Source organism: Neophocaena asiaeorientalis, unplaced genomic scaffold (assembly GCF_003031525.2).
Source record: "Neophocaena asiaeorientalis asiaeorientalis breed wild unplaced genomic scaffold, Neophocaena_asiaeorientalis_V1.1 scaffold72, whole genome shotgun sequence".
In the NCBI taxonomy this organism is placed as follows: Eukaryota; Metazoa; Chordata; class Mammalia; order Artiodactyla; family Phocoenidae; genus Neophocaena; species Neophocaena asiaeorientalis.
The window spans coordinates 7,310,135-7,322,690 of record NW_020185336.1 but is presented as its reverse complement, the minus strand read 5'-3'; the positions used below and the strand labels follow the sequence as shown (position 1 = coordinate 7,322,690).

The window sequence follows — 12,556 nt, the reverse complement described above, 5'->3', positions numbered from 1 at the left end:
TTTTTTTAAGGCTGTGGATAAAAATGTACATATAAATTTAGCTTTGTTAATAGCGTTTTAGAAGACGACTTGATTTCTTGCAGAGAATTATCTAGTTATTTTCATATTCTGTATTTCATATTCAGTAGCCATAGGTGTTAGCTTTGAAGTGGTTTATAAGAAGTCCTCTGATTCCCCTCCACCCAGGGAAGACACACTTGCCGCCATTTCTCTGATTTTCCTTGGGTTTCATCTTAGAACTAGTGAACTAGGGGGCCGTGGCTTCAGTACCCACAGGCAGCATGGGGGTGTTGAATTCTCAGCGAACAGATATATCCTATTTGCTTTTGCTTTGTTGATGTCTCATTGCTGAGGTTTTAATTTCTGATAGGTTAAGATTCAGATCCTGTGACTTATTTGTGTTCTGGCCAGAGGACCCTCGGCTTTTTGTGATATGAGTCATTTCCTTGTGAGGCCCACTTTGGGCCAGGAACCCTCCACCCGGAGGTGGGGACAGCAGTGCTGGCACCTGCAGCTGGAAGTCCTGTGCGCCGGGAGGAAAGAACGGGAGTCTGCAGCGCTGGTGGCCTGGCAGGGAGTGGCGTAGGGCGGTAGAGCAGCCTGACGGAGCACCTGTGTCCCCTGACCAGGTGCAGCCCAGTGGGTTCAGGGTGCACCTCCGGTCCCCTGGAGGATTTTCAAGAGGCAGGCAGCGCCTCGGAGCCCAAGGACTTACAGGTTATCCAGCGAGGGGCCCGGGCTCAGTTATCAGAACCGAGCGAGAGGGTCACCCAGGCCTGTGGAATGCAGGAGAGAGAAGCCCAGTCATTAGACACAACAAGGTCAGGGCTGGTTAAGCAGCAAGAACAACTTGGCTTGAGCTGTTTAAATCTTTTATTCTAGAAATTCCCGCTGGCTCACGCCAGGGAGGGGAGGGTGCGGGCAAGGGTCAAGAGGCTTCAGCTGTGGGGAAGGAAGGATGGGCTGTGGAAGCTGGAAACAGCAGGCCAGGCCTAGAAGGCCTGGACAGCCCAGACCTGATGAGATAAGCTTTCGGTACTGTAGATGGACGGGTCTCAGAGTGTAAGTAGCATATTCAACAATGAGCTTGAAACAAAACTGAGAGTTACTTTTGTGAATCTGGACATAGATTGAGTTTTTAACTCGATTTAGATTAAAAAAATTCATTGAACCAAGTATAAATCATAACCTTATGATTATAGAACTACCAGTTAAATTCATTACTCTCTTTACTAAACCTAAAGCAAATCGGTACTTGAATGCTATTACGTATTGAGACATAAATATGAAGTTACCCAATAATCAGTTCTGAGTTAGATGAATGATTGAAGCCATTTGAGGTTAGATTTCCTTTAGATCAAGGATAAACTCACCCTAACCTTTGCGGTTCAGACAGGCACATGCAGTTTGGTGCAGAATTTATGCCTGGGCTCTCTCTGTCCTGTACAGATTAGATTGCAAAGTAAATCGAGGCTTGCCCCATTGATCACAGAATTCTAACATTTAAGCCTGTATTTTTAAAAACTCTGTCAGAAAGCAGGAAAACCAATACCTTTAAAGACTATAGAAATGCTTGGGCTGTTTTAAAACAGCTCATTTAGATAGCTCCTTCCTTAAGATCATCCGGCTGTAGGGCTTCCAGACTGTCAGTAGGCATCAGCTGTGAGATGCAGAGATGGGGGGCATGGTGTCCATGCAAAAGGTGCAATCCCTCTGCTCCAGGAAGTTTATGATCTGGTGAGCAGCTTCACTCACAAGTTCCACAAGAAAAGGTAGATGGGAAGTGATGAGAGCACATGGCAAGTGTAAGAGTAGCCAGAAGGAAGGTTCCCAATCAGAATGGCAGCCCCTAGGGGTGTGTGCCTTTGAAAGTCTGTTCTGATGGTCACTGGTACTGGAGACCACATAGGGACAGTGCACTGCAGTTGGATACAGTGCCTATTCCTTTGTTTTGTTTTGTTTTGTTTTTTGGCCTCATCCTGCGGCTTGTGGGATCTTAGCTCCCCGACCAGGGATCAAACCCTGGCCACGGCAGTGAAAGGGCAGTGAAAGCGCTGAGTCCTAACCACTGGACCACCAGGGAATTCCCAGTGCCCATTCCTATTTTTGAGAACACTGAATGTAGTTACTGGAGATCCACTGAAAAGAAAATAACCTTCTCTTAGTGCCTGGGGTGATCTCTCAGAGCCACTAATGGTGCTATTTTGAAATGCTTTGTTTAGGTGTTCTTGGACAGTTTTGGGGATTGAAAGGCTATTTAAACTATAACTGCCTGTAATCTGCTGTTTGGGATTTTATACATTGTCTCCTGTCAGGCATAATTTCTCAGGATTTTCATTGTGCCTTGATCTAGCAATCGCCCTCCACCGTCTTAATTTATGGTGACCGGGAAAAACAAATATTTCCCTCCTGTTAGAGTTGTATCTAGAAGAGGAGTAAACTAGCTCTCAGGGAGGGCCTGGAAAGGAGGTGTTAGAGAAAAATGGGAAGAAGCTGGGAAGTTCTCTTCTGAATTGTGTGTGAATTTAGTTACTGATTTTGGCAGCTTCAGGGACTAAATAGATCTTCTTGGTTTCTAGGTGTTTGCTGGAGAGTTGAGGTTGCTGGCTAATGACTTCCACCCCCCCCCACTCTTTCCCCACTAGTATGTAAATCTTTTCTCCCACCTTTGCCTGAATCAATTTCGTTATGGAAAGGAGAGAATGAAAGTTTTCACAGTGAGAGTGAGAAGAAGGTGAAAGAAGGAAAACCCAGGGCTGAAGCAAGAGCTTGGTCTGTTAGTCAACTACTGCTCTTGGAACCTAAGAGGTACTGGGCCCTGTGGAAGATACAGAGGGATGATGTGGGCCCTGCCTTCAAGAAGCTTGAGGTTTAGTTGGGAGAGAGAACTAGCAGACCTGAAACCCTCAATTGAAATTGGTAGAGAAGTTTTGCATCAGGTGTGCGTTCAGAAAAGCGTGACTTGAGTTGGGAGCTTTGAGCCAGCAGTGGTATTGAGTAAATGGCCATGCAGTGTACCTTGGAGAGACCAGATACCCTGGGAGACCACGGAGGAGGGTGAGTTAATGAAAGCCCAGTTAGGAAGCGGCAGAGGTTATGGAGAGATTTAGCAGCAGCTCTGATAAACCTATTTCAAAGGAGGAGTTGTTGAGGGTTTATGACGGGTTCACAGGCTGTTGTGTCTGTGTGGTTGATTAAAATGCAGACTCTTGGGCTGTACTCCAGATATTATGATTCCCTTCATATGCAGCCTAGGGCATCCAGGAATGGCCCGTCCTTCTGGTACAGATGGCCTGCAGGATATACTTTGGGCAACACTGGTAATGGATGGATAATGTAAAACTGATGAATTCCTCCATGAGAGACTGAAATTGGGAAGGAGGCATCCCAGCTGGACAGCCTGATTTTTGTCCCTCTGTTACAGGACAGGTAGAGAGCAGGTAGCCCTACGAACTAAGGAACAAGGAAGTGAGAATAGAATGAGCTCTCCTCAGCTGGAGACGGCGTTCCCTGCAGCCCTCACCCTTCTCCCAGGTACCCAGCATCTCTTATCCACGCGCTGTCACTGAGAGAACGTCATGATGCTAACTGAGATCAGGTTTCGACTCAGCTCTCATAGGAGCCTAGGAAAGCTTTGTTCTTTGGGCACTGTAACTCGAGGCAGTTACCCTGTAATGAGGGTGTGCTTTGTCAGATTGAGTGAGCAAGAAAATATGGGTTGTCCGCTAAAAAAAACAAAAACAAACCTGTCAGTACTGTTACTGGAAGAACCAGGAGAAATCATAGTGGTAAATCCAGGTCTTCACATCTGAAAACCATCATATTATAATCACTTCTCACATAGCAAACCCTTGACATAGGGATGGTCTTTACCGATGAGCTGTGAATCGCTTCCTCTCACCAACTCCATGACAGTGCCTATCCAGGGCTTGCTTGGGGAATGACCCAGTCTGTCCCCACCCCGTCCTCTCTCTGGGGAGTGTGCACCCCTCAGGCCCTAACTCGCACCCACTCCAGCGAGCATCCCCTGCAAGGTGTTATTCACTCCAGCTTCCTCCAGCCCTCTCCTTGTCCATTTGTGTTTCTCCTCCCATTCCTTTTTTTTAGGCATAAATATTTCCTGCTCCCTACCTGCTGCGACAGAAGAAAACACCCTGAGGATAGGTCAGGGGCAGTGGTTCCAGGTCCTGGCTATGCATTAGAATCAGCTGGTCAGCTTTAGAAAGTAACATTTGGGTCCCCAGAGATTCTGTTTTAATTCTTCTGGGCATCAGAATTTTTAAAGCTCCCCAGGAGATTCTGGTGGGTGGTGAGGACTGAAACCACCTCCGTGTACTTGATAGGTTTAATGGTACTAGCACTACACCTGTATGAAGGAAAATGGAAGCCACAAGATTTGAAATGGAAATAAGTATTTTTATATAATGCCTGTTGCTGCTCGAGTCCCAGATGGATGCCGAGTCCCCAGAGTTTTCCTCCTTCCTATTTTTTGCCTTTATTTAAGCTTGCTTTCTATTAAGCACCAACATTCAAAATGAAACAAAACAAAGACAAGAGCTTCCTCTTACTGGCTTAAGGATTTCTGTGGTATTGTTTTCCACTGTGATGCATGAGCTCTCAGAGCGGGGTGTGACCCAGTGAAAGTTGTGGGCTTCATCACGCTGGTCACCCTCTCTGGGCCTCACCCTCTATGGAGTAGCATTCAGTGCAGCAAGACCCTGTACCACTGGAGGACTTGGACTGTCACACGAAATCGCCGGACACACACTTTGGACGATAAACACAAACCCCTAGTCATTGTGGTCCGAGGATGCCCAATGCTAGGTTTCTGGAAGGATACTTAAGAGAAAAAAGCTTATTTCTGTTGAATAAACAACTTCAAAGTCTCTCTGTTCATCTTTGAAACAGTGATGACCAGGAGGTAAACCCTAATAATTCTCAAAAGCCTTTTCAGGTTTTATTTTTAGGAACTAATTGGAAATTAGATCCATGAAAATGAAAAGGTAGTGATTGGCAATTGAAGGCAATCATTGGCATTCATTCACCTGGTCTCTGAACTTCTGTTTTAGGTTCCATAAAAATTCCTCCAATAAGTGTATGTTGTCTTCTTTTGCAGTTTACATGAGAATATTTTGTGGCATAATGCTTGTTTTTCAAAACTGTCTTGGGCCCAAATTTTGGACTGTGCATTGAAACTGAATGGAACCCTTTGGGTGGAGGAGTGGTGAAATGAGAAAATGTAAAAAAGTTCCATTTTTTTTCCTCATCTAACATTGATTTTAAAGGACAATTGAAAACTCGAGGCCTAGTTTCTCTTCTGAGTCTGGTGGATGAGTGATCTAACGGTAGTTATAAGTAACTTCTCAAACACCACTCAGAGTTCCTCTGGTCTCGTTGACCTCCATTTTTCCTTTCTGTAATTACTGAATCTGGCCCTTAAAACCCATGTAGGACTGAATACAGAATCTAAACTCTGTGATCTCATTACCACAAAAACAGACTGTAGGGACAGTCCTTCTTGCAGGAAGTCACCTCCCCTTGGGACTTCTGTGACTCTGTAATTTACAGAGCTGTCTTTGTCATCTTAAACTCAGAAAGGACTGCCCCACCCACCCCGCCCTTACAGAGGTAGTAACAAATGGGTTGCTGTAGGTGAAGAGGCCGGAGAGAAAGCACGTGTGTGCATCACCTGTTAGAGATGTAGTTATAAGAGTGCACGCAGGTCCGTGGGTGCTCTGGGCAGAGGGTCTGCATGACAGCAGGCATGTCGTGGGCTGTGATGGCTATTCTTTTAGATTTGTCTGTTGGCTGTGGTTGGGACAGAAGAGGCGACTGCCTTTTCTGCTGAGGTGTGTTATGTGGAAGGAGGTTGGCTGAAATCCTTGCGGCAGCTGCGAGATGGATTCCTTCCCTGGCTGCCGGAGTCTCGGTGAAGAGGCAGGTGATCCCTTTTATGAGTGAATAATAGGAGGATGCCTCAGATATTTGAGCTGCTGTGCACCAGGTGGTGCTGTCCTGCAGAGAATGCTTAAATACTACCACTGAGGTCAGCAACCCCGGGAGGGAAAAACCTGGAGCGTTCAGAAGCCTTGGCAGAGTTTACGGACTGTCGCCGAACATGAGGTGAGATTTGACAGAGGGTGACCACCTGGACTGTGTAGGTTTCTCCTCTGCGTTCTCCTTGAATGAGATCTCAGCTGTCCTGAAGTTGGGGGGAGACTGGACCTGTGTCCTGCCTCGGTCCCTGGTTTCCTCCCAGAGAAAAGCTCCCGTGCTCCGTTCTTATCTTTGAAGTCGCAGTAGGTAAGGGGGGCATGTCTTGTAGAGGTCATCAAACAGACTTACAAGGGAGAAAAGGCCTCCACCCGTACTTTGCCTGCACAAACCTATTACACTCCGGTGCCCTGCCTAGGTGGTTTTGTTGGCTCCAACGTGACTACACACGATCCGTCCTCTTTGGCAGTGAAGCCCGGCAGCGTTGCTGCAAGGGGATTGACTTGAGCTAGAGCCCGGTTGTCGGTGTGTTTGAGCACAGATAGCACCCTTGAAAAAGAACGTCTTCCAGTACCAGAGTAGCAGTAAAAAAGAATATTTCCCAAGGAAATGGACTCCGAGTCAGTCATGGAGAACCTCTTGTTGGAATCCTTTAATGAACAAACATGCATTGACATCTGCCTCTACTTGTGATTACAGCAGGAGGGTGATGTAGGGGACGGCAGGGAAGACCAGCCCTTGAGAAATGGGCAGGAGGGGAGGTCAAGGCAGCAGGAAGCAAAAGCTAGAATGCAGGTACCCTGCATTCTACCACTCTCAAGGTGCTTTGACTGCAGAGGAAGGACTGGCGAGGTTCCCTGGGGGTAGGTGGGGTGGGGTGGGCAGGCAGGTGATACTTGAGCTGTGCCTGGAGGATGACTCATGTCCAGAGTGGGGGAGGGGTTTCAGGATGAGGGACTGGGGAGAGCAAAGGTGTGAGATTGGACGGTGTGTTCGGAAATGATGAGTCGTATAGAGAGTTGGGACCTGTGAAGAGTGAGGTAGGAAATACGGGAAGAAAATGTTCTGGAGAACTTGAGCGCCCTGAGTGCTTTAGAGAGGTTCTTGGCTCGATATCTCAAACCTTTGAAACATTTGTGCGTTGGGCTGCAAACCCATTAGCATCACTTAAAGAGAAAACCTGAGATAGAGAAGGTAGTCCGGAGACTGCAGTACCTTTCTCAAGACAAGGGGCTTTCAGTCAGTGTCCCTGGTCACTTGGACAGAGGGTATCGGGAGAAGGATATGAGTTTTCTTGCATTTGCCAGCCCATCACCCTGTTTTTTCCCCTGTTAAGAGTATGTAGATGCTGACAGCTCTTTCCTTTCCATCACTGCTTTGTCTGGAGTCCTGGTTGCAGCTGTGGTTTTTTGGGGTTTTTTTTTTTTTTTTGCGTCACGTGGGCCTCTCACCGCCGCAGCCCCTCCCATCGCGGAGCACAGGCTTCGGACGCGCAGGCTCAGCAGCCACGGCTCACGGGCCCAGCCGCTCCGCGGCACGTGGGATCCTCCTGGAGCAGGGCACGAATGCGCGTCCCCCGCGTCGGCAGGCGGACTCTCAACCACTGCGCCACCAGGGAAGCCCGGTTGTAGCTAGTTTTATAAGCTCTGTGCTTCTTGCATCGGAGGACGGGTATGCTGACCGGTTTTCTTTTTTGCAGTTCTCTTCCCAGCTTTCTGTGGTCACAGAGGAACTTTCTGGATGCCCCCCGAGTAAGACAGCGTCTCTCTGTTGCCAGCAAGTAGAGTCTGGGTGAAGCGAGGTGAGTGAGACCCAGGGAGAATTCGTGCTCTGACAGACCAAGTTTCCCAAGATACGTTACTTTCTGAACAAATTTGAGGTCTTTGAAAGTGAACTGGGATTTTTTTTTTTCCCCCCTGCGGTACGCGGGCCTCTCGCTGTTGTGGGCTCTCCCGCTGCGGAGCACAGGCTCCGGACGCGCAGGCTCAGCGGCCATGGCTCACGGGCCCAGCCGCTCCGCGGCATGTGGGGTCTTCCCGGACCGGGGCACGAACCCATGTACCCTGCATCGGCAGGCGGACTCTCAACCACTGCGCCACCAGGGAAGCCCTGAACTGGGATTTTGTTCAAAGTAATTTAAGAATAATTTTTTTAAAATTCGTGACTTAATTATGCTGTTAAAGCAGTCATTATTAATAATAGGGATGCATTGATTCATTCTTTTAAAACTTTGCTGACTTTTTTTGGTGTCCGTTTCAGGGTTTTTTGGTCTCTATGGTGCCTAGCACAGTGCTTTTCCATTAAAAACATCTAATATATGTTGTGTGACTGGCTTAATATATTAGTTTGTAAACAAAGAAGTAGAACTGATAAACATTTTCAGACTTAATAATGTCAGACTGGCTGTCAGGTTTTTTTTGCTGTTTTTTAAATCGAGATGTAGTTGGCGTGTAACACTATTAGTTTCAGGTGTACAACATAACTAGTCAATAGATGAATATATTGTGATGTCTGTTCTTTATCATGTCATTTTCTTGTTCCCCAATCCCCATGAAAAACTTTTCAAGTTTAATTACAAACCTCCCTTTAGTTACTGAGACAAATAAAGGAATGTTTTCACCTGCCTTACCCAGCTGCTCTTCCCAGGTTGGTTTTTTTTTTTTTTTGCGGTACGCAGGCTTCTCACTGCTGTGGCCTCTCCCATTGCGGAGCACAGGCACCGGATGCGCAGGCTCAGAGGCCATGGCTCACGGGTCTAGCCGCTCTGCGGCATGTGGGATCTTCCTGGACCGGGGCATGAACCTGTGTCCGCTGCATCGGCAGGCAGACTCTCAACCACTGCGCCACCTGGGAAGCCCCTCCAGGTTGGCTTTTTAGGGCCACAGCAGTTACAATGGCTTGGGTTCCATCTCCCATCTGCTCTACATACTTTTTTTTTTCTTTTAACAAATTTATTTATTTTTGGCTGTGTTGGGTCTTCGTTGCTGCACGTGGGCTTTCTCTTGTTGCGGCGCACATGCTCTAGGCTCACGGGCTTCAGTAGTTGTGGCACGCAGACCCAGTAGTTGTGGCTCATGGGCTCTAGAGCGCAGGCTCAGTAGTTGTGGCACGTGGGCATAGTTGCTCTGCAGCATGTGGGATATTCCCGGACCAGGGCTCCAACCTGTTTCCCCTGAATTGGCAGGCAGATTCTTAACCACTGTGCCACCAGGGAAGCGCCTCTACATACTGTCTTGTTAACCTCTTCTGAGTGTGTCCTTCCCCTCCTGGGCCTTAGGAACTTTAAGCAAGTTGCTAAACTTCTCCTGTACTATGGTTTTCCTGTACTGCAGTCTTACATGTAAATTGTGAAACAAAAATACCTACTACAAGGGGTTTGGTGAGGCCGGAGGCTCCTGATGGTTAAGAGTTTGTTCTGTTTCTCCTTTTTTGTTTGTATTCTCTATCTGCAGTGTGGAGCATATAGTAGGAGTCAAATATTCCCTCTTTCCTTTAAGGAGAGAGAGAATTGGCTGAGAACGGAGTCTCTAATCCCATCCTAAGTACGCACAGCTTGGAGGACTCTTGTTATCCATGCTCAGGTGCTTATGGTTGAGGCTGTGGAGTAAGGATCCCCAGGCGGTCCAGGATGGAACGGTTGACTAGGGACATTGGAGGCTCTGCCCTGGATCTCTTTTCTGTGGGTGCTGGAAATGCTCCTCCCTAGGAGATGGGGTCAAGGTTAAAGCTGCTTCCAAACCTCTGAGTGTTCTTGAGACATCCATGTGACGTGCAGGTGCGCTCTGCCATCTGTCCAGCATGGCTTACTCCCGAGATTTCATATTCTGTGCTCACCCCTCCTGCTGTGCCTGGCTCGTCCATGAAGAACACAGTGGCCAATTGTCCCCCACCTCAACTTTGTGGGAATCCTGCCAGAAGGTAAAAGCTTCTCAACAGGCGCATGGCAGGGGAGTACACATCATAATCTCCTGTGAGGTTTCAAAGATTAGGGCACCAGGGCTCACCCTAGGTCTGCTGAACTAGAATTTGGGGGATGGGGCGGGCGTCCCTGCTATCTGTGTGTGTGTGTGTATGTTTTAAGAAGCTCCTCAAGAGGTGATGGTGTGTAACTTCTTGAAAGATATTTGTATGTGGAGTAGACTTAAAACAAAAACCTCTTTCTGAGCCTGAGCAGATGTTTGGGGGCATTATTTTTGAGCTCTGCTAACTAGTGTGACCAGTTTATACTGCCAAGGCGAGCAGTCCCTTGTAGTGCCATAATTTGCATCGTAGAACCAGTTTATAACTTTTATTTAAAATTGCATAGGACAACACTTTCTATGGCTGTAAGTATACAAGGAATGAGGAAAATGACACTGAAGAACAACTTACTAAATTTAACGAGAGCTTAGGCTTATTTAGAAATCCAGGTGGGAATCTGCTTAAATGGAATTTTTACCACTGTATGCAGGGATTTGCATATTGAAACCAAAGCCTTTCCGACTTGTGGTAACACATTTCTCAAAATGTTGAAATAGCAATTTATATGCACTTCGCTAAGAGAGTTATTGGACAGGAAATTTATCTAGTAAGTTAGACACTTTTTCCTCCTCCAGTTTTTGGGTAGTAGAGAATTTAAGCTAATTTTTCTTTTCTCTTTCCCTGGGGACCAGCTTCAAGGAAATAGGAGCTTAATAGCAAAGATCATGTTAAATGGCTTTTGTGGGTTTTAACTATGTCTCTTTTGCAAATTTCCCTTTCTCTGGGGAAAAAAACCTTTGCAATCTGTTGTTGGTTTTAATAATTTGATGGGTTTGGAGAACGGTGGGTGTCTATTTGGAAATCAAAGAACCTTACCATTTAGGGAGAGACCTTACAGATGATCTGCTGTCTGGTTTCCGTCACCTCAACTTTATAGAAACTGCTCCTAAGGTCACACGTGGCCTCTAATAGGACTTGTGACGTGACTTTTCTGTAGCACTTGATGTATTGATCACTCCTCATTTGAAACTTTCTCCTTGGGTTCCTTTGCATTTTTCCTACTTTTCTCCTTTCGTTTCTTCCTAGGCCCTACTCTTCCTGCTGTTAACATTCCTGTTCCCTGGGCTTGCATCCTTGGTGATGTGCTTTTAGTCTGCTCAGCCTCTTTGGGGAGCTTCAATATTCCTGTGGCTTTAGCCACCACCCACATGTTAATCACCCCCAAGTCTTTCTCTGAGTTTACCCTTGTCTTAAACAATCTTTTGGACATTTCTACTTGGATGACTCATACGTACTTTAAACTTGAGCTATCCAAACTGAACTCATTTTCCTCCTAATTATTGCCTGCTTTCCACTCTCCACCCACCAAAGTTCCCTCACCCCCATGCTTCTGTCTGCTTTTCCCACTTTGGTCATTGGCTCTGTTCAAGCCAGAAATGTGTGACTCATCCTTCACCCTCCCTCCCTCAGTCAGCTCCATATCGTAATTGGCGATTAAGTTCTTTCTTTCTTTCTTTTTTTTTTTTCAGTATGCGGGCCTCTCACTGCTGTGGCCTCTTCTGTTGCGGAGCACAGGCTCCGGATTCGCAGGCTCAGCGGCCATGGCTCATGAGCCCAGCCGCTCTGCGGCATGTGGGATCCTCCCGGACCGGGGCACAAACCCGCGTCCCCTGCATCAGCAGGCGGACTCTCTACCACTGCACCACCAGGGAAGCCCTCTATCATTTTAATATCCGAAATAAGAAAGGAAAAGGCCATTCCAGTGACATTTAATTGGGCTTTAAAAGTTGTAGTTGGGCTGTATAAGCAGATGTAATAACTTGAGACCATTTATGTCATATACATTTCTTGCTAGGCAGAGTCCTAGGTACTTGTCATGTTATTTCTAATTCTTACAGTTATTCTGTAGTATGTCATCTCTGTTACAAAGGAGGATTCTAAGGTTTAGAGAGTTTAAGTTACAGGCTCAGGATCACAGGGTAGGTAAAGCATGGTGGGTTAGGATTTGGGGATTTTAACCCTATGGATTGGTCTGCCTGCCTCCAAAGCCTTTACTGTCATGTCACTCTGTCTTGTTATGTTCCCATGATGCCACAGATTTAGATTTCTAGTGAGTTGGTTGACTGTTGAAGGCAGGAACTGGGTCTTACTCAAATTTCTCTGTCAGTGTGTGTGTGTGTGCATTTTTTTTTTTTTTTTAACATAGTAGGTGGTAAACACAAGACTCTTAAATGGCAAAACCATGGTCTCTGTCTTCTGTGGCTTCATCTGGGTTCAATCCCTTGTTTTCCTATTAGCTGTGCACTAGCTGGGTAGCCTGAGATAAGGATGGTAGGGTCATGCTGCTTACCCTTGCAGGGTTTTTTTTTTTTTTTGTGGTATACGGGCCTCTCACTGCTATGGCCTCTCCCGTTGCGGAGCACAGGCTCCGGACGCGCAGGCTCAGCGGCCACGGCTCACGGGCCCAGCCGCTCCGCGGCACGTGGGATCCTCCCGGACCGGGGCACGAACCCGTGTCCCCTGCATCGGCAGGCGGACCCCCAACCACTGCGCCACCAGGGAAGCCCCCTTGCAGGGTTTTTATGGGAAAGTGCTTTAAAAT

The 12,556-nt window shown here is 47.1% G+C and overlaps 1 protein-coding gene across 3 annotated transcripts in view; it reads left to right on the top strand.

The window, feature by feature from the left end:
* The window catches only part of TANC1 (tetratricopeptide repeat, ankyrin repeat and coiled-coil containing 1), a 230,376-nt gene that overhangs the window by 43,693 nt on the left and 174,127 nt on the right, over window positions 1–12,556 (top strand). For all 3 annotated transcript variants that reach the window (XM_024735886.1, XM_024735887.1, XM_024735884.1), the window contains exon 2: window positions 7,694–7,795. The gene's annotated coding sequence lies outside the window, so the exon portion shown is untranslated. The remainder of the gene's footprint in view (window positions 1–7,693; window positions 7,796–12,556) is intronic.